This window comes from Chionomys nivalis, chromosome 2 (assembly GCF_950005125.1).
Source record: "Chionomys nivalis chromosome 2, mChiNiv1.1, whole genome shotgun sequence".
In the NCBI taxonomy this organism is placed as follows: domain Eukaryota; kingdom Metazoa; phylum Chordata; class Mammalia; order Rodentia; family Cricetidae; genus Chionomys; species Chionomys nivalis.
In genome coordinates, this window is record NC_080087.1 from 90,027,425 (window position 1) to 90,053,301 (window position 25,877).

A 25,877-nucleotide genomic window follows, 5' to 3' on the forward strand; every position below is an offset into this window, starting at 1 on the left:
TCTTCTGACACACCATTTACACATCAACACTGAGTTGTCCCGAGGCTGAACTCCCACTACCATTCATCTAGTCTCAACCTGAAAAGTTAGAATGTCAGCAAAGAGATTCAAATGCCTACTCAGCAAAGTTAAGACCTGATAGCAATACTAAGAAACACTATCCACAACCTGTGATGGCATGCCTAGGTTCCATCACAAACAGCATGAATGGCTAAGACAATATATCTCCTCCAAAAATTAGTATTCCTATAATAAAATCCCCTGAGTAAACCAATTTAGATGATACATAAGACAAAGTTAATTGTCAACTTCACAGAATTTGGAATTTCCTGGGACACCAGCTTCTAAATATGCTTGTGGGGATTATTTTGATGATGCTAGTTAGGGTGGGAAGACCCGCCCACTGTGGGTGATACAGTTCCCTGGGCTATGATCTTCGACTGTTTAAATGGAGAAAGTGAGTTGAGCACTGCATCCATTGCTCTCCGCTGATATGGCTAGGTGCTTCAAGCTCCTGTTCTCTTGAATTCTCTGCACCAATGGCCTGTGCCCTTGATTTATGAGCTGAAATAAACCCATTTCCCTTGAGTTGGTTTTGTCAGTGTATTTTATCACAGCAACCAGAAATACTACTCAACCAGTAGTATGATGTAAAGAAGGGTCTAAATAAATTCATGCTTAATTTTGAGGACATATATACTAGCCAGAGATGAGAAAAGTTCAAATAATAAGGGTTTTAATTTTTTCAATAAATATTTGAATTCTGCATCCTAAATATGAATAATGCACTGTAGTCAGAGGCTGCTTTTTTGTTTCTGGCCACCTAGACCCAAATTAATCACACAGAAACTATATTGGCCTATTAGCTCACACTTCTTATTGGCTAGCATTTATATTGTAAATTAACCTATTTCTATTCTTTATTTTGTCATGTAGTTGTGGCCTACTGGTGAGGTTTTCTCTGGCGTCTGTTTCTTGCAGTGGCTACATGGCATCTTCCTGATTCCACCTACTCTCTCCTCCTCTATCTGCTTGGAATTTCCACCTTGCCCTATTCTGTGCTTCTATAGGCACAAAGGAGATTCTTAATTAAACAATGTTATTTATAGCATATAGAGGGGAATCCCACATCACCTCCCTAATTTTGTCTATATAAAAAGAAAGGTTTTAACTTTAACATAGTAAAATTACATATAACAAAATCAGGTGTGTTATCTTAAAGGGGGCACAAGATTGAGGAAATGGGAGACTTAAAGAAACTGAGACAGAAAACACAGGATATATTTGGGAGGTTTGTTAGTTTCTTTCAGAGCCTGTTTGTATACAAAAGCAGAACAAAGCACAGCATAGTCAGTCAATATCTAACCACAAGACTATTCCTGTTCTTAAGCAAGAAGTATTTTTTTCTATCTGGATGTTTCCTTTGCTGGCATTCACCAGCCTGTATCTTAGTAGATAATGTGTTCTTTCTCATAGGCAAAAGGTTCTTTCCCATGGGCTTAATCAGAACTTTTTCATTTCCCTCAAGGATACTGGAGCAAGCAGAGCAGGCAAACTTGAACTTAAGTGACTTTTAAGTCAGAATGAACTACAGATGGAAACTGAGCCACTGGTGGCCTACCACAATTTTTTCTTTTTTATTTTGTTTTTTTTTAAGACCCTTCAGAGTCCCTTTGATGACTGCATCTGTCTTAGGTGTTTCTTTCTCCAGTCTTACCCATTATGGAATCATGAATTCCATCATTCATAGTCTGTCTTTGGCTGAAAGGAGGCAAAGGAAACTTACCTATATCTGACTGATGTCCTCTGGTATCATAAAGTTTGGGGAAATGTGTGGAGTTTTACTCTGTGAAGTTCTGAGCGTAGTTACACAGTCAGTTCATAACCAGCTTGAAAACTGTAGGTAAACAAATTATGAACACTATAGCACAAGCTCTGATAACTACAATACTATTAAGAATTGAAGTAAATACTGACCATGATGAAACAGTCTTTTTTAAATTGTTCCAAAATACCTTGACACTGAAATCTAATTTAGCCTTCTTCATTTCCATGACCTCATGATGTATTTTAGCTAAATCTAAGGATTCATTAGAATCATGCCAAATTCCCTTAAGATGTGCTTTAACTCTTTCTCATCCAGTAGCACTTTCTTTATACACAGAAGATGTAACACAAATCCATTCATAATTAGCATGACATTTCAATTTTACTCTGGCCTTTATGCTTGGAGCTCATTTCCCAAAGATTGTATCACATCATGTAAGGCATTTGATTTATGTTCCATTTTTACATCTGTATCTTCTTGTGTTTCCAATATCATAGAGAGATTCTTAGATAATTGATTAACAAACCCTGCATTATCAATAATTGAGACAAAGCCATTGAAGCAACTACAATAATAGTAAACATAATAACAAGACCTGAAATTCCTGCTATGTCTAATCCAACAACACATTTTTGTCTACTTAAAGCTTTCTTAATTTACTTTTCTTTATTTGAATTGAATTTAATTTTCTTCAATTACTTGCAACTCTTTATCATCAAACCGTGGATCATTTACATGCATGGGCAATAGAGAAGGTTGTTTTAACACTAATACATTGGTATGATCATCCATATCAGAAATAGAACTAGTCAAAATGAAATTAGGACATGATACATTAAACACAAAACCATTCACAGAAATTTTTATCTTTTTCACCAATAGATTATGGGACATTGTTACGAAGCCAAGACAGTTCTTTTCATGGGGCAAACAGGTTTTGAAGAATTGGATTGTCCTGTCACTCTTCCCATAGCAGCACCAAATTTCCAAACATAAGTCTCTAAAAATTTCATACTGGAATACCAAATTCCAGATGACAGTCCTTGGCCCCAAGGATGTACTGTAGACAAGGAATAAGAGTCGCTATCATCTTGATTTCCAGACAGGTCAAGAATGTACTGTGTTGTCCCTGTGATGTTGTACTTTAATGGGATAAAGCCAACATATTGTCTCCACAACAAATATCTGTTAGACTCTTGCAGTTTCTTTGTGCATTGAGGAAATTATTGATGGGATGTAGTATTATTTACCCAACTACCTTGAGGGAGCAATAACTTGGTATAACATGTACATTGCTTATCATGTCCTATTATTAGTTTGGGTAACACTCCAAGACATCCTTCCAAAGCAACCCATTCTTTGCAAAACATACAGGAATTACTTTATCATACTCAACATGAGAAAATTTTTGAGGAATCTGGAACTCTTGAGTAGCATGTTGATCTAAAAGTCATGTATCATCGGTTGTGACCATAATTTCTTTTCCTTTCCAAACTGCAGGATGGAAAAATCAGTGGATCGGGAATATATGCACAATGGGTCTCACTTTGGTTTTTCTGGATTGTTATCAGCAACATCAGGATCAGCATCTCTCTGCTCCATATACCATATCAATTGAGCTACATTTTCATCTTGTGAAAAACATAAACATGCCCTCTCTCCATATCAAAACAGTGTCAGGACCCTTACATAATCCAGTAAAGAGATATTTCCATTTCATATGAGCAAAGGTAGCTTGAGTACCATCATGCCAAAATCTATCCATGTTAGATTACTCACAGACATCCACATTTAATTTTTAAAAATAAAATGCATATATAGTGACTGAGGATATAACTCCCTTTTTATCTTATTTTTTGTAATTGAGACTTAAGACTTCCTTGTGCCTTTTCAAAATTCCATGTCCCTCTCAAATTCTTGAGATGAGTTTGATCCAGGGGCTTATACTGGGATTTTAGAATCCTTAGCTTAATGGTACCCAGACAGAAATTATCATTTATTAAAGGCATCAACTTGTGAATGAGAATGGGGACCAATTAGTATTTTATCTCATATTTTTTATGACAAGAAATTCCCTTTTGATATAGCATTCCAAGGGGAGGGGAAATAGAGATCACATATTCACCTCCTGTAATTACTTCCTGTTTACCTTAGGACATTGTTCTCAGGGCCCTGGAAGCCTACAATGTTAGTCAAGGCAATGAGGGAACTTAGAATGATCTGGTACATTGATCAGCTGAAAGGACAACAATCACATTGACTGGATCGTCCATATCAGGTTTCAACAAGTTCAGGTCTCGTAGTTGTTGACAGAGTTTTGTGTCCTGCCTGGTCCTGCAGCTGTTCAATTCCAAAGAAACACACAGAGGTATACATTAATTCTAAACTGGTTGGCCGATTAGGTCAGGCTTTTTATTAACTCTTACATCTTAAATTAGCCCATAATTCTTGTCTGTGTTAGCCACGAGGCTTGGTTCCTTTTATCAGTGAGGTGTTCTCATTTTGCTTCCTCTTTGCCTAGGTGATGACTACAGACTGAGCCTTTATCTCTTCCCAGAATTCTCCTGTTCTGGTCGCCCTACCTATACTTCCTGCCTGGCTCCTGACCAATCAGCATTTTATTAAACCAGTACAACTGACAAAATTTTACAGGGTAAAACACCATTGTCCCACAGCACAGAGTTATTTGGAGCAAATTGTTGTCAGCAACTGATGTTTGGAAATGTTTGTCAGCCAAATGGAAATCTGTCAAAACAACAAAAAAAATGACAAGTTAAAATTTATGACCTCATTCAAAATTTGTAGACTCATAGTCTCAGTAATTGAGGAAGTGGAGGGGTACCAAGACCAGGAGAGAGAAAAAAATGCCATAATCCATTTTGTTTGTGAGAAGAAGATCCAAGTTTTATGACTCTCATTTTTCTGAAACTTGTATAAATTTCTTTTTTTTTATGAAAAACACAACAGTTTTAGATATATTATCATGATCAATCTCTACTGAAATCTGTATTGTAGGAAAAGCAGGTAACAGGTAAAGAACTCACATCCTTAAGTCCTAGCAAAAACTACAGATTTGGGTTAAATAGCATGTAAGCCTATATTCAGAAGACAACCAAAAGAAGTTTGAAATCTTGAGCTTGTGACCCAAACAGTAAGTAGTCATTGTTCTACTAGCTTGTCAGAACTTCTTTTTTTTTAAATGTTAAACTCTAAACTTTTGAAGTCCTAGTATCATGATATTACAGAAGGGGAAAGAAATCCTGTCATATTTTTGTATACATCTTAATCCATTATTTCTTATAAATTGTATATATATTTTTCAGAATATCCTCTCAAACATATGTAATCTAAGCTTTTATGCCTTCAGATCCTTACAATCTGTATTGATGTCCTCATTCAGGCCTTTGTACTTTTTGGACCCTCAGAATTTATATAGACTCATAATATAAGCATTTTGTCCCATTTTCAACATTGTAACTTAAATTTGCATTAATAAACCTGTAACAATGTGAAACTAGCAGCAGTTTTCTTTATCTTAAACAATAATAATGTGTACCCAATTTTCTTAGGAGATAAGTATTTGTAACAAATTGGATATAAATGACTAAAACCCATGTTTTTCTTTTTCTGTGGAAGTGAAAGCATAATTTTTCCCAAAAGTTTTCTCAAATATAATATATCTTTGACTTTTGTGTTAAAATCAAAGCTTCCAAAAGTATACAGGTTGGTATAATTAAGCATTTTTATTTCAAGTAGTATCAGAACAGAAAAGGGTTAATATGGGAAGTTGCTGGCCAGCAGGAGACCTTGAGTTCAGTTATCACAGTGAAGAAGAACTTAACTTAGGAAGGAAAGGAGGGGGAGCAGCACTGGTGAGCAAAGAGTGTGTCCTTGACTGCCAGTGTTTCTGTAAAAAAAAAAAGTTGTTAACTTCCATGGCCACTGTTGAAGGGAGCTGCGGGCCTCTTCCCACAGCCTGGCTCATGGCGCCTGGCTAGCTTATGCCCCGAAATAACAACACAAAAATTGTATTCTTTTAAACACTGCTTTTCCCATTATATCTAGCCTCTTCTCGGCTAACTCTTGCACCTGGACTAACCCATTTCTAATAATGTGTGTAGCACCCCAAGGTGCGCTTACCGGGAAGATTCTAGCCTACGTCCATCCTGGTCGGAGCTTCATAGCATCTGCCCCAGAGAGGAGAGCTATCGAGTCTGAGCTCACTTCCTCTTCCTCCCAGCATTCTGTTCTGTTTACTCCACCCACCTATGTTCTAACCTATGAGGGCCAAGTCGTTTCTTTTTTAATTAACCAATGACCTTCCTCCATCAGGCCACAATCCCAGATTCTCTGTTTCGCATTCATGCGGTCTTCCAGCTGCAGGCAGTCAGTTCCCCACTGCCCCATTCACTTGAGCATATCTCCCCATAGTCTCTGTGTCTGAGTGTGCACACCCTCACCCTCTGCAGGAGCTGCTGGCTGGCTATGGGCCAGAGAACAATGGAGAGAAGTGAACCTGACCATGACTCTCCTTTTGAGAAGTTTTTCTTTTGTGACCCAAAGTCCTGGAACTGATCCAATAAAAATGCACAGAGGGATAGAGACAGAGACTGCTTGCCTAATCTCCTCTAGGTTAAGAAAAAGGGTTGCTAGACAAAAATAGACAATAATGACAGACAACCAGGTACTGGTATCACTTAAGCTTTTCAGAGATGTGAGCACATAAAACAGAACAACAATATAGTAACAGTCAAAACACAGACCATGAAAGAGAGCTCTCATTCTCTTATACCTTATAAAATCTCTATAGACTCGTACTCTCTTCTGCAGGGAACCAGGGCCACACATCCTTTATGCATTTCAAAGATTGAAGTAATTACTCTTTCCTTTCCTTAGTACTCCCAACCTTTAAAATATCTATAAGTAAATGTACAAATTCTAAAATTTACACTGTTGCTGATGCCCTACCTTGGCACCTCTGACTTTTAAAACATCTTTAAGCATAAACAATTATTTATTATTTCATTGGCCCATAATTATTTTTACACTAGAATTACTTCTTACTTATATTCAGACTGTGCAACTGACCTTTTTAGTATTTATGCCATGCATTTACTTTCTTTTATATTTAAACCACGTGGCTCCCGGATAAGCTCACCGCAGTTCCACTTTTCTGAGTGCACTCTTTTAACCCAGTGTCCATCACATAATTCCCCTGTATCCAGCCCCATGCTTGGCGCCTCTTGATGGATCCTGCCCTGACATAGTTGGGTGGGGTATCTGGAAGGAAGCACAAGGTTGAGGAAATGGTAGATTGTAAGAAAGTGAGACAGAAAACACAGAATAGATCTTAAATACTAACCAGCCCCAAGTTTATTTCAGAGCCTGCTTGTATAAAAAAGCAGAACAAAACATAGCATAGCCAGTCAATAAGCATCTAACCACAAGACTGTTCCTCTCTTTGAGTAAGCAGTTTCTTCTATCTTGATATGCCCTCAGCTGACTTTCACTGACCTGTATCTTAGTAGATAATATGTTCTTTCTCATGGGCAAAATTCTCTTTACCATGGACTTAATCAGAACTTTCTCACAGCCCTCAGGATACTGGAGCAAGCAGAGCAGGCAAGCTTGAACTCAAATGACTTTTTAGCCAGAATGGACTCCAGATGGAAACTGAGTCACTTGTGGGCTACCACAGCAAGGCTTGTGTCAAGTCCTGGCTTCAGTAGTCTGTGAGGCTAGATCATCTCAACCAGCTGTCTTGAAATTGCTCTGAGCAGGTTGTAATTCAATGCCAGTTTTTGGGTGGTCTTTGTCAGTTTAGTGCCATTACCACAGTCCTGGTGAAATCATTATTGTCAGGTCCCATCCTCCTTTTGGAGACTTCAAAGGTCACTGATTGGCATGGTCATGGGTCACTACAGAAAGTTTTAATTATTTTAAATGTCATATACAACAGATCTCAAAGATGGAAAAGGATCATAATTTGTTATGTACATCCAGAGTATAAAAACTTACTTTCTAGTTACCTGATAGAGACTCACAGCTGAAGTCATGTATAAGAACCAGATGTAGTCTTTTTCTAGAATTAGTAGTACATATGACCATTAATATCCTAACAAAAGGTTTAATATATATTATATATTAGTATATATATAATTTTGATATGATATTTATATCTTAAGAAAAGCTTTAAGGAGTCAAAATAGGACCAAGAAATTGTGAAATTAGTGGCAATAGAATAGTCCCTTAATTTTAGTCTTTCTTCTGTCCCACATCAAGTGGGTCTTCTTTTATGAGACAGATATTTTGGATTTTCCATTAACAAGAATGCTTGGGTTTACAGAAGGAAACAGTCACACGCCAACTCCAAAGTCAGATTCAATTTTTAATTAGACTGGGACTACAAAAAGAACATTTTCATTATATGCCTGTAGAAAACAGCAGAAACAATTGTTTGAGAAGATTTATGATATGTTATCCTGTTGGAGATGTGATATACCAATAGACCAATTTACTCTTTTTCTCTGGATGAATTATCCTTTCCCTTCAGATGTCTCATTTGTACAATGGTTTTCAGATTCCTTAATTGAATACCTTCATTCTCCCGGAAAGAGAAAAACAAAACCCTGCCTTAACTCTAACCTTCAGGAGTTTCTTTTTTGGCAAGTTATATCTGATCAAATGAAAAACATTTGTTAGTCTTATAAGTTAGTTTAGATTGAATGGTCACACTGGTTGAAGAACTATCACTTCTTCTAATCAAGAGGTCTTTCTTGTTTGAATCTTATCTTTATAATATTTACTTTATGATTTCTCCTGAGAAACAGAAGGACTGATTGCAAAACGTCAACTGTCCTTTTGCTCCTCCAGTCTCAATCCCAGCTCTTTCTTAGGTCTGTAGCAGGGATGTTTCAGTGTGTCTTTCCTCTCTGACCCCATCCCCAGTGGACTGCAAAGATTCAAGAATTCCCCTCACAAATTTCTTTATGAAAACCAGGAAAATATTATCAAACACTGAAAAGAAATGACTAAAACTGTTCAAACCCTAAAAAAGGAAATGAAATCAATAAGAAAACCCAAACTGAAGTAATTCTGGAAATTACAATTTTAGAAATTCAGTAGGAACTACAGATGCACGCTTTACCAATAGAATACAAGAGATGGAAGAGAGAATCTTGGGTGTTGAAGATACAATAGAAGAAATGGATACAATAAGTCATACTCTATGTTAAATCTAAAAAACTGCTGACACAAAACATCCAGGAAATCAGAGACACTATAGAAAGACCAAATTTTTCAGAGAAACAGGAATAGAAGAAGGACAGAAACCCAACTCAATGTTCCAGAAATTATTGTCAACAAAATCATAGAAGAAAATTTTCTTAACCTAAAGAAGGAGATCCCTATAAAGGTATAAGAAGAATATGAAACACAAAACAGATTGGACCAGAAAAGAAAATCCCTTTAGCACATAATAATCAAAATACTAAGCATATAGAAGATATAAAGATTATGAAAGCTACATGGGAAAAAGATCAAGTGACATATAAAGGCAAACCTATTAGAATTACTCCTGACTACTCAATGAAGACTCTAAAGCCAGAAAGGCCTGGACAAATGTGCTGCAGACTTTTAAGTGACCATGGATACCAGCCCATACTATTATACCCAGTAAACTTTTCAATAACTATAGATGGAGAAAATAAAATGTTCCATGATAAAGCCAAAATTTAACAACCTTCTATCTATAAATCCAGCCTTATCAAAGTACCAGAAAGGAAAACTCCAATCTAAGGAGGTGAGTAAAATCAAAGAAGGGGAGCACACAGACACACACACACTACACTACACACACACACACACACACACACACAAATATATATATATATATATATATATATATGTATGTATAATAGGGTACAGATCTAAAAAGGGAATTCTCAATACAGCAAACTCAAATGGCTAAGAAACATGTAAAGAAATGTTCAACATACTTAGCCATCAGGAAAATGCAAATAAAAACTATTTTGAGATTCCATCTTACACCTGTCAGAATGATCAAAAACACAAGTGACAGCTCATGCTATTGAGGATGTAGAGTAAATTGAACACTCATTCATTGCTGATGGGAATACAAACGTGCACAGCTACTGTGGAAATCAATGTGGCAGTATCTCAGAAGGCTGAGCATTGATCTACCTCAAGATTCAGCTATGCTACTCTTGGGCATATACTGTATGCGGAGGTTTTTGTCCTGCCAGCCAGCCAGTTACCAAATAACCACACAGAGACTTATTATTAATTATAAATGCTTGGCCGCTAGATTATGCTTGTTTTTAGCTAGCCCTTATAACTTAATTTAGTCATTTATATTAATTATGTGCTGCCCAAGGCTCATTTACCTCATCTACATACTTCTCATCCAGCTCACTCAGCATTTTATGACATCTCCTTGAGACTTCTCCTTTGTTCTTTTCGGCATCCTCCTAATCTGGTTCTCCCACTCAATCTCTTCCTGCCTAGCTATAGGCCAGTCATCTCTTTATTAACCAAAAAGAGTAATATATATTTGCAGTGCACAAAGATTGTTCCACTGAAATATAGTCAAAAGCAATTCATCCAACCATAAGGACAGTTGCTCAACCATGTTTATTGTTGTTCTATTCATAATAAGCAGAAACTGTAAACAATCTAGATGCCCCTCAATCAAAGAATGGATAAAGAAAATGTGATACATTTACACAATTAGTTATTACTCAGATGTTTAAGAAAATGACATCATAAAATTTGCAGGCAAATGGATGTAACTAGAAAAATTATTCTGAATGAGGTAACTCAGACACAGAAAGATACATATGGCATGTATTCACTTATATGAGGATTTTAGCTGTAAAGGATAATCAAACTACATTCCACAGATCCAGAGAGATTAAGTAAAAAGGAGGGCTCTAAGGGGAACACATGTATCTCCCAGGGAAAGGAAAACAGATTAGATTATGTGAATAGACTGGGGGAGAGAGGAATGGGAATAGGAGGGTGAGTTCTGGAGCATATATTAGCCAGGGTTCCATAGAATAACAGAATGTATAGAATGAATTTATATAGAGAGGAAAAGGAGATATATTGTAATGACTTACAGGTTGCTGTCCAGATAATTCAACAAAGGCTAGCTGTTAACAGTTAGAAAATCCAGTAGCTGCTCAGCCCATGAGGTGGATGTCTCAGCTAGTGTTTAGTATATGCTGGAATCCTGATGAAGTGAACTCTAGTGTGAGTGAAGAAATGGACTTGTTAGCAAGTTACAAGCAAGCAGACAAAGAGCAAAAGGTTCCTTCTTGTATGACCTTATATAGGCTTCCAGCAGAAGTGCTGGCACAGATTAAAGGCTTTTCTTTTAAACTGAAGATTTGGATTCAAGATGTATCACTTCCCACCTGAAGAACCAGAGTAGAAGTGAATCTTTCTACTTCATATTTTTTAAAAAAATCCCTCACTGTTTCATTTTTGGATTTTAATTAGTTCTAGATAAGGTATACAGGATTGAGAGAGATAATGTAGGGAGAGACAACTAGAGTTGAGGGCATTTGATGTGTGGTATAGAAACCTACTGCAGTGGAAACTTCCTAAAATTTATAAAAGTGATCCTAATAAAGTCTCCAAATAATGGGGGAGGCTAAGTACCAACTGGCCATCTCTTGTCAGCAAATGAAGCTTCCAGCACTGTGTTGTAGGAGGCCACCTGTTTGTTCCTGGTTGCTCATCCCCAAAATCACCACACAAAAACTATATTATTTGCAATACTGTTTAGTTAATAGCTTAAGCATATTTCTGGCTTACTCTTTTATCTTTATTTAACCCATTTCTATTAATCTGTGTATCACAATGTGGCTGTGGCTTACCAGGTAAAGTTCTGTCCTAAGCATCTGTCTCTAGTGGGGCTACATGGCTTCTCCCTGACTCCACTTATTTCTCCCAGCATTCAATTTAGTTTTCCCTGCCTACCTCTATTTTGCCCTGCCATGGGTCCAAAGCAGTTTCTTTATTCATTAACCAATAAAAGCAACACAGAGACAGAAGGACCTCCCACACCATTTCCTCTTTTCTATTTAACTAAAAAAGAAGGGTTTAATTTTAACATAGAAAATTACATATAACAAAACAGGTATCAAGCAAGAATTACAGTTACAATATTTATATTTATCTTTTATCATAACTAAGAAAAACTATAATTATAACAATCTCTTCTTCAACTCCATCAAAGACTCCAGGAGGATATAATATTACCTAAGTAAACAAGAAGTGCATTGAAAGCAACTTCCAAAACTCTAGAATTGACAGAGACAGAGACATCTCACTGTCTGGTCAGTCACCCAAAGTTCTGTAATATTAGGACATCTCTCTTCAGCATATAGGCACATAGTATCCAGCAGACTTTTCCATGAAGCAGGAAATTTCAAAGACAGTTTTACCTATATTGGTAGTCTGTCAGTCAATTTCTTCTGTGTCCTGCAGAATGTCTGGCAAGGCTCTTTTTGTTCTTTTATGAAGCAAGAACCCCAAAGGATGGTCTCTCCTTTAGGCAAGTTTAGTTGTCATTTCTCTGTGGATCCTGCATATCCAGTTCATACAGCATAGTATCAAGTAGTCCAGGTAAGAGCAGTTTCTTGCCCAAATGACTTGCAAACTCCATAAGGAGTCTCTTCAATGCCCATAATTCTCTTGAAGTAGATTGGTGCTGCCAGGAGCAGATGTGTCTCAGTATCATGAAAAGTCCTAAGTTTTTAAAATATTTTAAATGCCATATTCTGTAGTCTTTGAAAGATCTATCCATCTGAAATATATCTCTATACATTTAGAAAACCTAACCGACATAAATACAAACTTGATTATTATGGATAACTCTCTATTAACCTGTAATTCGCAATGATACATTTTTAAATGAGTTGCATAAACACAATACCTTATCAAGAGCAGAAATATACTATATAACAAAATTGATCTTAAATTTGTATCAATAAACCAAGATCTGCACCAATGCAAAGGATTCATTTCTATAACATATCCTCCTTCTATTGTAAATAAACATTCCTAAACAATTATTTAGGAATTTAGGAGTAGTTCTCTCCAAATTGCTTTCTGCTTTTTGTTGAGTAAAGTAATTCGGGGGGGGGGGTGTTCACAGTGACCTTTCAGGGGATTTTGATCCATCAAACCACATTAGTCTGGAAGGATTCCACAGGTTCTCATCCTCTGTGGAAACAAAAGCAGATCCTCTTTTCCAAAGCAACATACACTTAGACTCAAATTTTGAAGTCAAGAAACCTTTAAAACATGTATGTTGGTTTAGCTTAGCAGTCCCCAGAATCAAATGTCTCTCTGCAGTCAAAAAATTTAAAGAAAACATTATAATATTCATAATCCAGACTCTCTGTGTATATTGTATCTTTATGTGGCTTATTTTTCTTTATTCCTATTACTTTTTCTACAAGTTTACTCTGTCTCTTTAAAGAGTTTGTTTTATTTTTTAAAAACCATTTACTTCTTTTTATAACTTTTTATATTCTTTTTCTTCTCTCTCCCAAACCTATGTACGTTTATCCAACACTGTGAGCCATATAGAGGTCTTTATAATCTGAGTCTTATCTATTGTGTATCTGTAATTATTTTCTGATCAGAAGTATCTGCTTTTTTGTTTTTCTTTGTTTTGTTTTGTTTGCTAAGTGGGAATGGCTAGGGCCAACATGTCCATTAGCTCCATCCCATCTAGCATATAGGGAGCATGTTTACTGTCTCTGAGACTGCCCTATGGGAGTCATCCTCACCATCTCAACTCTGGGAAGCACTGTGCAGCATATAAACCCTTTTTATTTGAGTAAAAGCTAAATCTGCCTGGAAATTTCTCCATGTATGGTGGCAGGAATCTGCCATGCTCTCCTGCCTGTGTATGCCTAACAGACATAATATTGCTGCCTGCCTAGGCAGGGAGTGCTGAGCCATGGGCATGGTCTCAACTAGTTTCCTACCAACTCCAAGTAGGCACATAAACATCTGGACCCGAAGTGGGTGGTGGTCATCAGCCCCAAACATTTCAGACCACGTTGGGTACCAATTTGTCATATGAGGCTAGTTGTTGATTCCTGGCTGCTCAGCCCTGAAATAAACACACAGTAACTATACTATTTGCAATATTGTTTGGCCAATAGCTTAAGTATATTTCTGGCTTACTCTTATATCTTAATTTAACCCATTTCTATTCATCTGTATATGGCCACATGGCTGAGAATCTGGTTTCATTCTTTTGACATGCTGCCCAAAAGGGTCTCATGTAAATCCCTCAGACAATCCAGGCTATTGCCAAGACAAGAGGTTGTCCCCATACAAACTGACAAAGGCCTCTTTGCTGGAGTCAAGGCCATTGAACATGGAGAGGGCAGGGTGGTGCTTACACAGACCCTTCACCACTGTGTTCTAGTAACTTTGATGTGTGAAGTTACTCTGTGAGCTTCCAAAAGAGAAATGTAAACACCAAACAGCCATAAAACCTACCTACAATCTGTCCTTCTTGAAAAATATGCTAGGGAAATGGTGGCACAAAGCTTGTAGGAATAACTGATAATTTCAGTGAATGACAGTAAAGGTCATTACTCAATTTTTTTTGGTTGAATTAAGTTTTTTTTTTTCTGCCAAAAATGGCCATCTTTGTACAATGTGATTAGAAAGGCAGCATAAAACACAGGAAAAACTGGGACTTATATAGTTCAAAACTGCAAGACTATGGGCTTCCAGGGGTTTTGGTTACCTTGAAACTTGACAGAACATATTATCAGGGTGGAGGTCAGGGTATGGTCAAAGGAGAGTGTGGAACTTGTCAAATTCCAGAAGATTGGTCAAGACATGGTTAAACATAAGTTTTTATAGAAAACAAGAACGAACTTATTTTGACTTTGCAAAAAGATGACTTCTAACACTAAAATGGAGTCAGGCTGTTCTACTAGTAACCAACCAATGCCTGATTTGACTTAAGCCCCTTCCATGAGAAGGAACCCATACCCAAAACTGCTTGGGTGATGAATACCTTTGATTAGATAGGCCAGAGACCTGGGGTAACATTAAATATTATTTATATAAAAAGTAATAATAAATGCTTCTTGATGATACTATGTTATAACATAAATCAGTGCCTTAGTCAGCATCAGAGAACCTTCTTCCTGCTGCAGATGGGAACAAATATAGAAACCCAAAGTCAGACATTGCACCAAGGATGGAACTTTGGAACACACAGCTTTAAATTGGATGTCTCCATCAAATCTCTACCCTTGGAACTCAGAGAGTCATAAGGAAGAGGAAACTGAAAAGTGTGAGAACTATGAGGGGCTGGAGGACACCAGGAGAACAAAGCCCTCTAAATTTAACTGAGCAGAGCTCATGGGAACTCATAGAGATGGAAGCAGCAAGCACAGGACCTACATGGGCCTGCGCCAGGTCCTTTGTGTATATAACTTTCTGTTTGGTATTTTTATGTTTATCTTGAATATGTGAGAGAGTGGATCTCTGTTTCTTGTGACCTCACTTGGTTCTTTTATTTTTATTTCTGTTGGGTTGCTGTGCCCAGCTTTAAGGGAATGGATTTTGTTTTGTCTTATGCTTTTTTTTTTGTTTAGTTACTATCTTTTAGAAATTTGTTCTTTTCTAATGAGAGATAGAAAGGGAATGGATCTGGATGATAAAAGATCTGGATGGAATTGAGAAGAACTAGAAGGAGTAGAGGGAAGAGAAACTGTAATCAGGATATATTGTAGGACTAAAGAATATTTTTTAATAAAAGGGGGAAATTAAGTAGATTAAAATGTTAAATAATTAATATTGGTGGTAAATAAAGATACTACCAGAGTGTATTTTTTCTCATTCATCTCTGTAAATAAGAATCCTACCTTTAAAAAGTACCAAAAAGTTACCACACACCTCCAAATAGCTGTTTGGTGTTGACATTAAGTGTGCTGTTTATCTTTCCACTAGATGGTGGTCTAAGAGAAGTAATGTTTTGATATATGCATAAGCAGGAGACTATGCTGAAATAAGAATGAAATTAAGAAGTTACATACAGGGGAGATCTGTAGAAGGTATTTGTTTTCCCTCTGTGAGAAGATTTGATATAATATAAGGCAGTAATGCTTTACATTTTTGTGAAACCCAATTTGATCAAGTGTCTTCATTTAAGTAGGAAAAAACAGTGCAATTTTAAAATGTGTAAGTCTAGTTGAGAGCTATATCTGGTTTATTATTAAGTATGTCTCATTCATAAATTAGTTATGATTTCTGTTTAACTTTTCCAATTTTCCCATTGCGAGTATCCTATTTGGGTGTAATATAGTCATTTAAATGCTAGAATTTTAGTAAGCTTCAATATTTTTCATGTTTGATAATTTTAATCTCAAGCACCAATTATTGATTTTGACTTGGGCAGAATGTGCGCACCTGGCAGAGTCAATCTTCGCTTGGGGAAGAAAAGGCTCTTTCATTTGATGCTTGCATATGCTACTGTGGATTGAGTTCTAATAGGTCTTAATATTAAACGCCTGGACTCAGATATTGGATAAAATGCTTAGAGATCAGAGAAATGAAGTAGCAAAACCACAGCCACCTTATCTAATTTCCCAGGCAAAAAGAGAGTGAGTTTTATTTCCTCCTGCATTATCACTTCCTCCCTCTGCCCAGGCATATCACTTCCTATCTGTCTATACAGACTTCCAGACTTCTATGGTTAACTAGTGACTTGCTCCACCCTCTGATCCTCAGGGAAGCTTTATTTGTACAAACAAGATACCACCACATTTCCCTTTTTTCCTAAAAATTTTAAAAGAAAGTTATAACTAATATAAGAAAAAAAAAGCAATCTTTAAGTGGTGTTTTTCAGCTTAGTGGTGTTATCATAGTCCTGGTGGAATTATTGTTCTAGGGCCACATTCTCCTTTTGGAGACTTCAAACATCACTGTTAGGCATGGTATGGGTTCACTGCAGCAAATTTAAATGTTTTAAATGTCATGTGTAGCAGATCTCAAAGAGGTTAAAGCATCAATATTTGTTATGTATATCCAGGGTACAAAAACTTAATTCCTAGTTACCTAATAGAGACTCAAATCTGAAATCATGTACAGGAAGTTAGATGAAGTTTTTTTTTTAAGCAGTTAGTTTGTACTCTATATGATCATTAATATCAGGATAAAAACTTTAAAATAGATATATTTTAATCTTATAACTTTAAAAATATTTATTTATTTACTATGTTTACAATATTCTGTCTGTGTGTCAGCCTGAAGGCCAGAAGAGGGCATCACATCTCATTTCAGATGGTTGTGAGCCACCATGTGGTTGCTAGGAATTGAACTCAGGACCTTAGGAAGAGCAGGCAATGTTCTTAACTGATGAGCTATCTGTCCAGCCCTATAATCTTAAAAATTTTTAGTTAATATTTATACCCCGAAAAACCTTCAAAGACTCAAAATAGAACCAAAGGATTATGAGATTAGTGACAATATAATAGTCCTTTAATTTTGTTTTTCTTCTGCCCCATACCAGGTTACTCTTCTGACATGAGACAGAGATTTTAGAATTTACTTTAATAAGCGTGCTGGGGTTTACAGGAGAGAGCCACACTCCAACTTTATAGCCAGCTTTAATTTTTAATTTGACTGGGACTACAAAAGGACTATTTGCAGTATGTATTTGTAAAGAATAGCAGAAACAAACATTTAGGATGATTTATAAAAATTTATCCTGTTGGAAATATGATATACCAATAGACCAACTGACTCTTTTTCTTGGAATATTTTCTTTGGATGTATTGTCCTTTTTCTTCAGATGTCTCATATGTTCAGTGGTCTTTAGATTCCTTAGCTGGATGCCTTTCTTCTCCTGAGAACATAAAAACAAAACCTTTCTCCAACGCTAATTTTTGAGAGGTTCCTTTATGGCAAGTAATATATAATCAAATGAAAAACATTTGCTAGTTTAGGTTGAATGGGCCATGCTGTTTGGTTAAGTATTACATCTTCTAATCAAAGGGTGTCTCTTGTTCAAATTTAATCTTTATCAATTTTGATCGTATTCATAGCTTTTCTTCTCCTGTGGAAACAAAAGCAAAACCCCTTCCCCAACGTCACACATGTCATGGTTTCCATTCTGAGTTCAACATATCCTTGAAATACAATGACTAATGCAATTTGATAATTTTTTTCTATAATACAATGTCTTGCTGCAACTGTTATTTCTTTCATATTAGTATTTAGAAAATTCAAAGTTATTAAAACATTATGCAGTCTGTTTCTGGGCATTGTTACCATCACTTTATGTTCATTTATCTTTTAGAGTCTGAGTTGATCTTTCTGTAACTGCCTGCCCTGAAGGATTGTTTTGCATGCATGAAATATAGTTTATATTATAATGAGCAAAAAGTGTTTCATTTTCTTCGAGACATATGCTGGAGCATTATCTGTCTTTATTTGTGCAGGTATATCCATGATGGCCATAACTTCTAGTAAATGTGTGATTAACAACTCAGTCTTTTCTAAACTTAAAGCAGTTGCACATTGAAAACTTGAATAGGTATCAATGGTGTGATGTACATATTTTAGTTTTCTAAATTCTGCAAAATAAAACACATCCATCTGCCAGATTTCATTCCTTTGAGTACCCTTTGGGTTACTTCCTGCAGAGAGTAGTGTTTGGTTGTATAAAGAACAAGTAAGACATCTCCTTATAATTTCCTTGACTTGTTGCCATGTGATGGTAAAGTCTATTTTAAACCCTTACTATTGACATGATTTTTTGAAATGAAATTCTGAGGCCTTCAGTACATTTCCAATCAATAATTGATTGATTTCTGCATTACCTTGTGCTAGAGGACCTGGCAGATCCATATGGGATCAGATACGTGTAATGTATATAGGATGATTCCTGTTCATGATTATATCTTGTAACTGAATAAATAATAAAGTCAATTCTGTATCTTCTGGTATAAAATCAGTGGTTTCAATATGTAAAACAACTCTTTCTGCATATTGCAAATCAGTAACTATGTTGAGAGGTTCTTTAAAATCCATTAATACCAAGAGAATAGCATATAATTCTGACTTTTGAACAGAATCATGAGGGTTTAGATCTACTGTACTTAAAGTTTCTAATTTGTAACCAGCCTTTTCTGTTTATTTGCATCAGTATAAAATATAGAGGCTCCAGATATTGGTGTTTCCCATACAATATGAGAAAGGATCCAGCTAGTTCTCATTGTAAGTTGAATTCTCTTGTGTTGGGGAGTATTTGTTGTTAATATCTCCTAAAAATTACTGAAAACTCTTTGCTAGGGTTCAGTTTCTTTCCTTAATTTGTCAATTTCATCATTATTAAAAGGTACCACAATTTCTGCTGTGCCTATCTATTTCTGCTAATTGACAAAGTCTCAATTTTCCTTTTAGAATAAACTCAGAGAACTTTTCCACATGTTTTAAACCTTTTATTCAGTTTATGTGGTAAAAAGATTAATTCTAAGGTAATATCTTCTCTCTGCATTAAAATTCCTATAGGGTATGTTTCAAGGGTAATATGATCAGAATGCAATTAAGCTTTGGATCAACATGATACACTTGTGCAATCTGTAATTTCCTCTTCCAGTGAAGTTAATTCTCAGTTTCAACTGACAGTTTCCTGAAACTATTTAAATCCTTTTCACCATCTAAAGTTTTATTTAAATTAACCAGTTCATCAGGTTGTATCCCAATAGTGGGCCAGAGACGGGAAATATCTCCTAGCAATATTTGAAAGTCATTAAGAGTCTGCAATTGAATTATGCTTAGAAAAAATATTGTTTATAGGAATGCCATGTTTATAATTGCTTTTTATGTGACCATGTTTGCCACAATTGAAACATTTGACATTTTAGTTTTTCTTCAAATCTCTAGAAATCACCTCTCCTATCCAAGCTATTCATGCATCATCATGGTCACGAGAATCAATATTGATTGTATCTTGAATCCATTCCTCCAAGGATACAGATCTTGCCTTTAGTGGCCTAATTAGTGGCCCTATGCATTGTGCATTAGCATTTTCAAAAGCCAGATATTCAATTATTATTTGCCTAGGTTCTGAATTTGGTATCATTCTATTTACTGCTGAAGTCAGTTTTTGTTAGAAATCTGTGAAGGCTTCCTTTGGGCCCTATATAACTTTAGTAAATTACTCAGCTTTCTTACCTACTTCTCTAATTCTGTCCCAAGCATTCAAAGCTGCTATGCAGCATAAATCCAGGATGTGGTCTTCATATGGGCATTACCTTTATACATCAGCATAATCTCCAAGAAATTTGTCTAGGAGATTTTCATACCTCTAGCTCTATTTTGTTGTTCAATGGTCTTATCCTTTTTTCCACTGGGGCATCCATTGTAATTGAAGACCAGACTACAAATCACTTTAACCAAGTCTCTCCAGCCTCTAGGGATATGTCTATGTCTACTACAAGTTGACCACAAGTTTAATATATGCTTCACAAAAGATAAATGCATGCCATATGAGACTATCACTTCCTTGAATTTCCTTAAATTTAACATTTCCATGAGAGTCCATTTAACTTTTGCACAGCCTTGGGAATATTGTCATTTGGCAGATCCTGTAAGGTAACTGGATAAATTAAAGTTGGTTGCATGAAAACCTTAAGCTGTTCTTCTCTAACCTTATAATGCAATGCTGAAATTTGTTGTACATTAAATTCCTCTGTCTGGATCTGAATATCTTTATGATCTGATTTTCTGTTTTTTCTAAAGCTTGTATCTTAGCACTCATAGTAACCAATTTTTTTCAGTGAAAGAACAAAACTGATAAGGTTTATAATTGACATTACATAAGTCCTATTTAAATTAGTTACCCTCTCACTTAATTGTTATATTTTCAAACTCTCCAGTGTATTATTATACAGCAACACAAATCCTTTCATTTCCCATTTTTTAATGTGGAGAAAACTCTCTTTTAACTAATTCCTTCGACTGATGAGAAGCCAAGGACAATGGCACTAGGTTTCGATCCTAATACATGAACTGGCTTTGTGGGAGCTTAGCCTGTTTGGACGCTCACCTTTCTGGACGTAGATAGAAGGACCTTGGTCTTCCCGCAGGGCAGGGAATTTGGACTGCTCTTCAGTATCGAGAGGGAGGGGGAATGGAGTGGGGGGAGGAGAAGAGGAGTGGGGATAGGGGGAGGGAAGTGGGGGGAGGGCAATATTTGGGAGGAGGGGAGGGAAATGGGATATGGGGAGCAGGTGGAAATTTTAATTAAAAAAGAATAAAAATAAATAAATAAGTAAAAAAAAAAAAAAAAAAAAGAAATCTCAATTGTCTTACCAAATCTTCTGACAATGTCCGTGAACTGTGAGGCGTAGCACATCTGAGCAGAGAACACAGGTGTTGAACAGCCTGTCTGAGGACAGCTGCACCAAATGGAAGCCAGAGGAGAGGAGGTGTAGGGAAAGCCTGCAACCCATGGTGGAGAGGGAGAGAGAGAGAGAGAGAGAGAGAGAGAGAGAGAGAGAGAGAGAGAGAGAGAGAGAGAGAGAGAGAGAGCTGACTGTCAGAAATGCACAGGAAATTGTGTACAAAAAGCATGCGAGGCAGAGGATGCCTGAAAATCTACAGGACAGGTAAGTTCTGTGGTATTTGGAGTCCAAGTGCTTCTGGAGATTGGGAGGCAGCTGGAAACTCTTTTGGAGAGGTCACAATGGGAAAATCCCAAACTCACCTCAGAGGCTGGAGGAAAAAGAAAAGAAAGCCTAGTCGGGTGGGGTAGGAATCTGATGTACAGTTCTAGAAGGAGTCCCCATGTATAGTTCTGACCTGTGCCTGTGCCTGCAAAGTCACAGACAAATGGTCTTTTTTGTGAATTCCCACCTATAAGTTGAGTGCCAATGTGTAGCATGAATTCTAATAGGTCTTAATAATAAAAGCCCAGAGTCAGATATTGAAGAAGATACTCGTGGTCCTGAGTTCCTTGCTCGTGCTCTCTCTCCTTCTGCTCCTGATTTGGACCTTGAGATTTCAGTCCGGTGCTCCAATGTGGGTCTCTGTCTCCTTTCATCGCCTGATGAAGGTTAATATCCAGGAGGATGACTATATGTTTTTCTTTGGGTTCACCTTCTTATTTAGCTTCTCTAGGATCACGAATTATAGGCTCAATGTCCTTTATTTATGGCTAGAAACCAATTATGAGTGAGTACACCCCATGTTCCTCTATTTGGGTCTGGCTTACCTCACTCAGGATAGTGTTTTCTATTTCCGTCCATTTACATGCAAAATTCAAAAAGTCATTATTTTTTACTGCTGAGTGGTACTCTAATATGTATACATTCCATACTTTCTTCATCCATTCTTCCATTGAAGGGCATCTAGGTTGTTTCCAGGTTCTGGCTATTACAAACAATGCTGCTATGAACGTAGTTGAGCATATACTTTTGTTGTGTGATAGGGAATCTCTTGGGTATATTCCTGTCACTAAGACAAAAAGGCAACCCACTGACTGGGAGAAGATCTTCACCAACCCCGCAACTGACAAAGGTCTGATCTCCAAAATATATAAAGAACTCAAGAAACTAGACCGTAAAAGGCTAATCAACCTAATTATAAAATGGGGCACTGAGCTGAACAGAGAATTCTCAATAGAAGAAGTTCAAATGGCCAAAAGACACTTAAGGTCATGCTCAACTTCCTTAGCAATCAGGGAAATGCAAAGCAAGACAAATTTAAGATACCGTCTTACACCTGTCAGAATGGCTAAAATCAAAAACACCAATGATAGCCTTTGCTGGAGAGGTTGTGGAGAAAGGGGTACACTCATCCATTGCTGGTGGGAATGCAAACTTGTGCAACCACTTTGGAAAGCAGTATGGCGGTTTCTCAGGAAATTCGGGATCAACCTACGCCTGGACCCAGCAATACCACTCTTGGGAATATACATGTCTTATACACTACTGTCAGGTAGGAGATCACAGGAGATGACTGTGTTTCATTATGGGATATACTTTATGGCTAAAGTCTTTTTTTAATCTACACTTTGGAAAAACACATTTTACTTCATTCTGACTAAATCTGTATGGACTGTGGTGATTTGAATTAAAATGGTCCCCATAAGTTCATAGGGAGAGGCACGATTAGGAGATGTGGCCTGGCTGGAGTAAGTATGTCACTAGTGGGTGGGCTTTCAGGTCTCAGAATGCTCAAGCCAGGCTTAGTGTGACATTCACTTCCTGTTGCATGCAGATCTAGATGTAGAACTCTCAGAACTATCCAGAACCGTGTCTGCCTGCATGTTACCATGCTTCCCACCATGACTATGGACTAAACCTCTGTAGTGTGAGGCTGCTTGTTTTTTCCCAGCTGCTCAGCCCCGAAATAATCACACAAAAACCATATTATTCACAATACTGTTTGGCCAATAGCTTAAGCATATGTCTGGCTAACTCATATCTTAAATTTACCCATCTCCATTAATTTGTATATCACCATAAGGCTGTGGCTTACTGGGTAAAATTCTGTCTGGTGTCTGTCTCTGGTGGGGCTATATGACTTTTTTCTAACTCTGCCTTCTTTCTCTCTGCATTCAGTTTAGTTTTCCCTGCCTAGCTAAATTCTGCCTTGCTATAGGCCAAATCAATTTCTTTATTTATTAACCAATAAAATCAACACATAGATGAAAGGATCTCCTGCACCTTTTCCTCTTTTCTGTTTAAATAAAGAAGGAAGGTTTTAACTTTAACATAGTAAAATTACATATAACAAAACAGGTATGAAGCAAGATTACAGTTACACTATTTAGATCTACTTTATCTTTTATCATAACTAAGGAAAACTATAACTATATATTCTTCAGTTCCATCCAAGACTCCAGAAGGATATAATATTAACCTAAACAGAAAGTGAATTGTAAGCAACTTTCAAAACTCTAGAATTGACAGAGACATCTCACTGCCTGGACAGTCATCAAAAGTTCTTCTGCAATGTTGCAGCATCCGGTCTTCAGCCTACAGACCCAAAATGTCTGGCAGACTTTTCTATGAAGCAGGAAATTTCAAAGACAGTTTCACCTATATTGGCAGTTTGTCAGTCACCATTTTTCTGTGTTCTGCAGAATGTCTGGCAGACTCTTTCATGAAGCAGGAGCCCTGAAGGACTGCCTCACCTGTAGGCAAGTTCAGCAGACATTTCTCTGTGGGTCTTGCAAGTCCAGTTCATACAGCACAACATCATCAGTCCAGACAAGAACAGTTTCTTGTCCAAATGGCTAACAAACTCCTTGAGGAGCCTCCAACACCCATCATCCTCTTGAAGTAGATTGGTGCTGTCAGAAGCAGATGTGTCTCATTGTCATGAAAAGTTCTAAATGCTTAAAACATTTAATGCCATATTCTGTTAGTCTTTGAAATATTTGATGATTATTTAGCTAACTGAAACATATCTCTATATATCTAGAAAGCCTAACTAACATGACTACAAGCTTGACTATTATAGATGACTCTCTATTAACCTATATTTCTTAGTTATACATTACATTTAAATGTAAAACAATACCTTAATTAAGATCAGAAATGCATATACACAGTATATCAAAATTGACCTTAAATATGTATCAATAAACCAGGATTCATACCATTGCAAAGTATCCATCTGTATTGCATATCCCCCTTTGAATTTAAAGAAACATTTATAAACAATCATTTAGGGAATTTGGGCATAGTTCTCTCCAAACTGCTTCTTGCTTTTTGTTGGGTGAAATAATTTTGGGGGGTGTATGTGGTGTTCTTTTGGGAGGGTCTTGGTTCATCAAACCACATCATTCTGGAAGCAATCCACAGGTTCTCATTCTCCGTGGAAGCAAAAGAAAAATCTCTTTTCCAAAGCAACAAATTCTTAGACCCAAGTTTTAAAGTTCAGATATCTTTGTGTTGGTTTATCTTTGCAGCCCCCAGAATCAAATATTTCTCTGCAGTCAAAAAATTCACAGAAAACACAATAATATACATAATCCAGACTCTCTGTGTATATTTCATTTTTTATGTGTCTTATTTTTCTTTATTCCTTTTAATCAATGACTGTCTGTACTCTGCCTGCTTAAAGATTTTGTTTTATTTTTTTAAAAAAAAAAACATTTACTTCTTTTTATAACTTTCTATACTCTTTTTCTTTTCTCTCCCAAGCCCAGGTACATTTATTCATTACTGTGACCCTTTTAGAGGTCTTTTCCATCTGTATTTGTCTTTATTGCATATCTGTAATATTTTTCTGACCAGAAACGGCCCCCCTTTTTTTGCTAAATGGGCATTTCTAGAGACAATGTGGCCCTGCCTGCTTAGTCTGCCCAGTCCAACATGCCTGAGGCATGTTCACTGCCTCTGAGAGTCAAGCACACTGCCCCCATTTTTAGGTTCACAGTGTGTCTATGTCTCCATTAAGCAAGTTGTAGCACTCTTCTCACAGACCCCATTTAAAAGCTCTGTAGTAGGACCTCCCAAAAGAGTCAGAGATGTTTGTGCTATCAGATCAGGAAGCCTTTTTAAAGGAGCTGTGCAGTTTTTTGCTGCTACTCTGAGTCAGGAAGCCTTCTCTTAAAACAGTCGTGCCTCTGCTTGCTTCTAGCAAACAGAGTCTACTCGAGAAAAAAAAAATGGCTAATCTTTGCTTTTTAGTGTCTAGAATTCCTTTCCAAGCCCTCTCAGGTTTTATGTAGATTTAGCCAGCACATGTTGGAGTGCCGATTAATATACATTCTGAGAGAACTCTGATGATATACAGCAATGTGTGAAACTGAGTGCAGATGACCATTTATCCAAATAAGACGACCCAAGGTCGTGCAGGAGTGAAGAGCACACTGGTGCACAGGGAGCTGATGCATGCTAATGACTCACAGGAATGGCAGAATCTAGAATATAGCAACAAGAGTGTCTTCTGGGACCTCCCAGGGGATATAGCCAGCTGAGGAGTTGGTGTGGAAAGTCCTTCTGTATATATGTTGCTT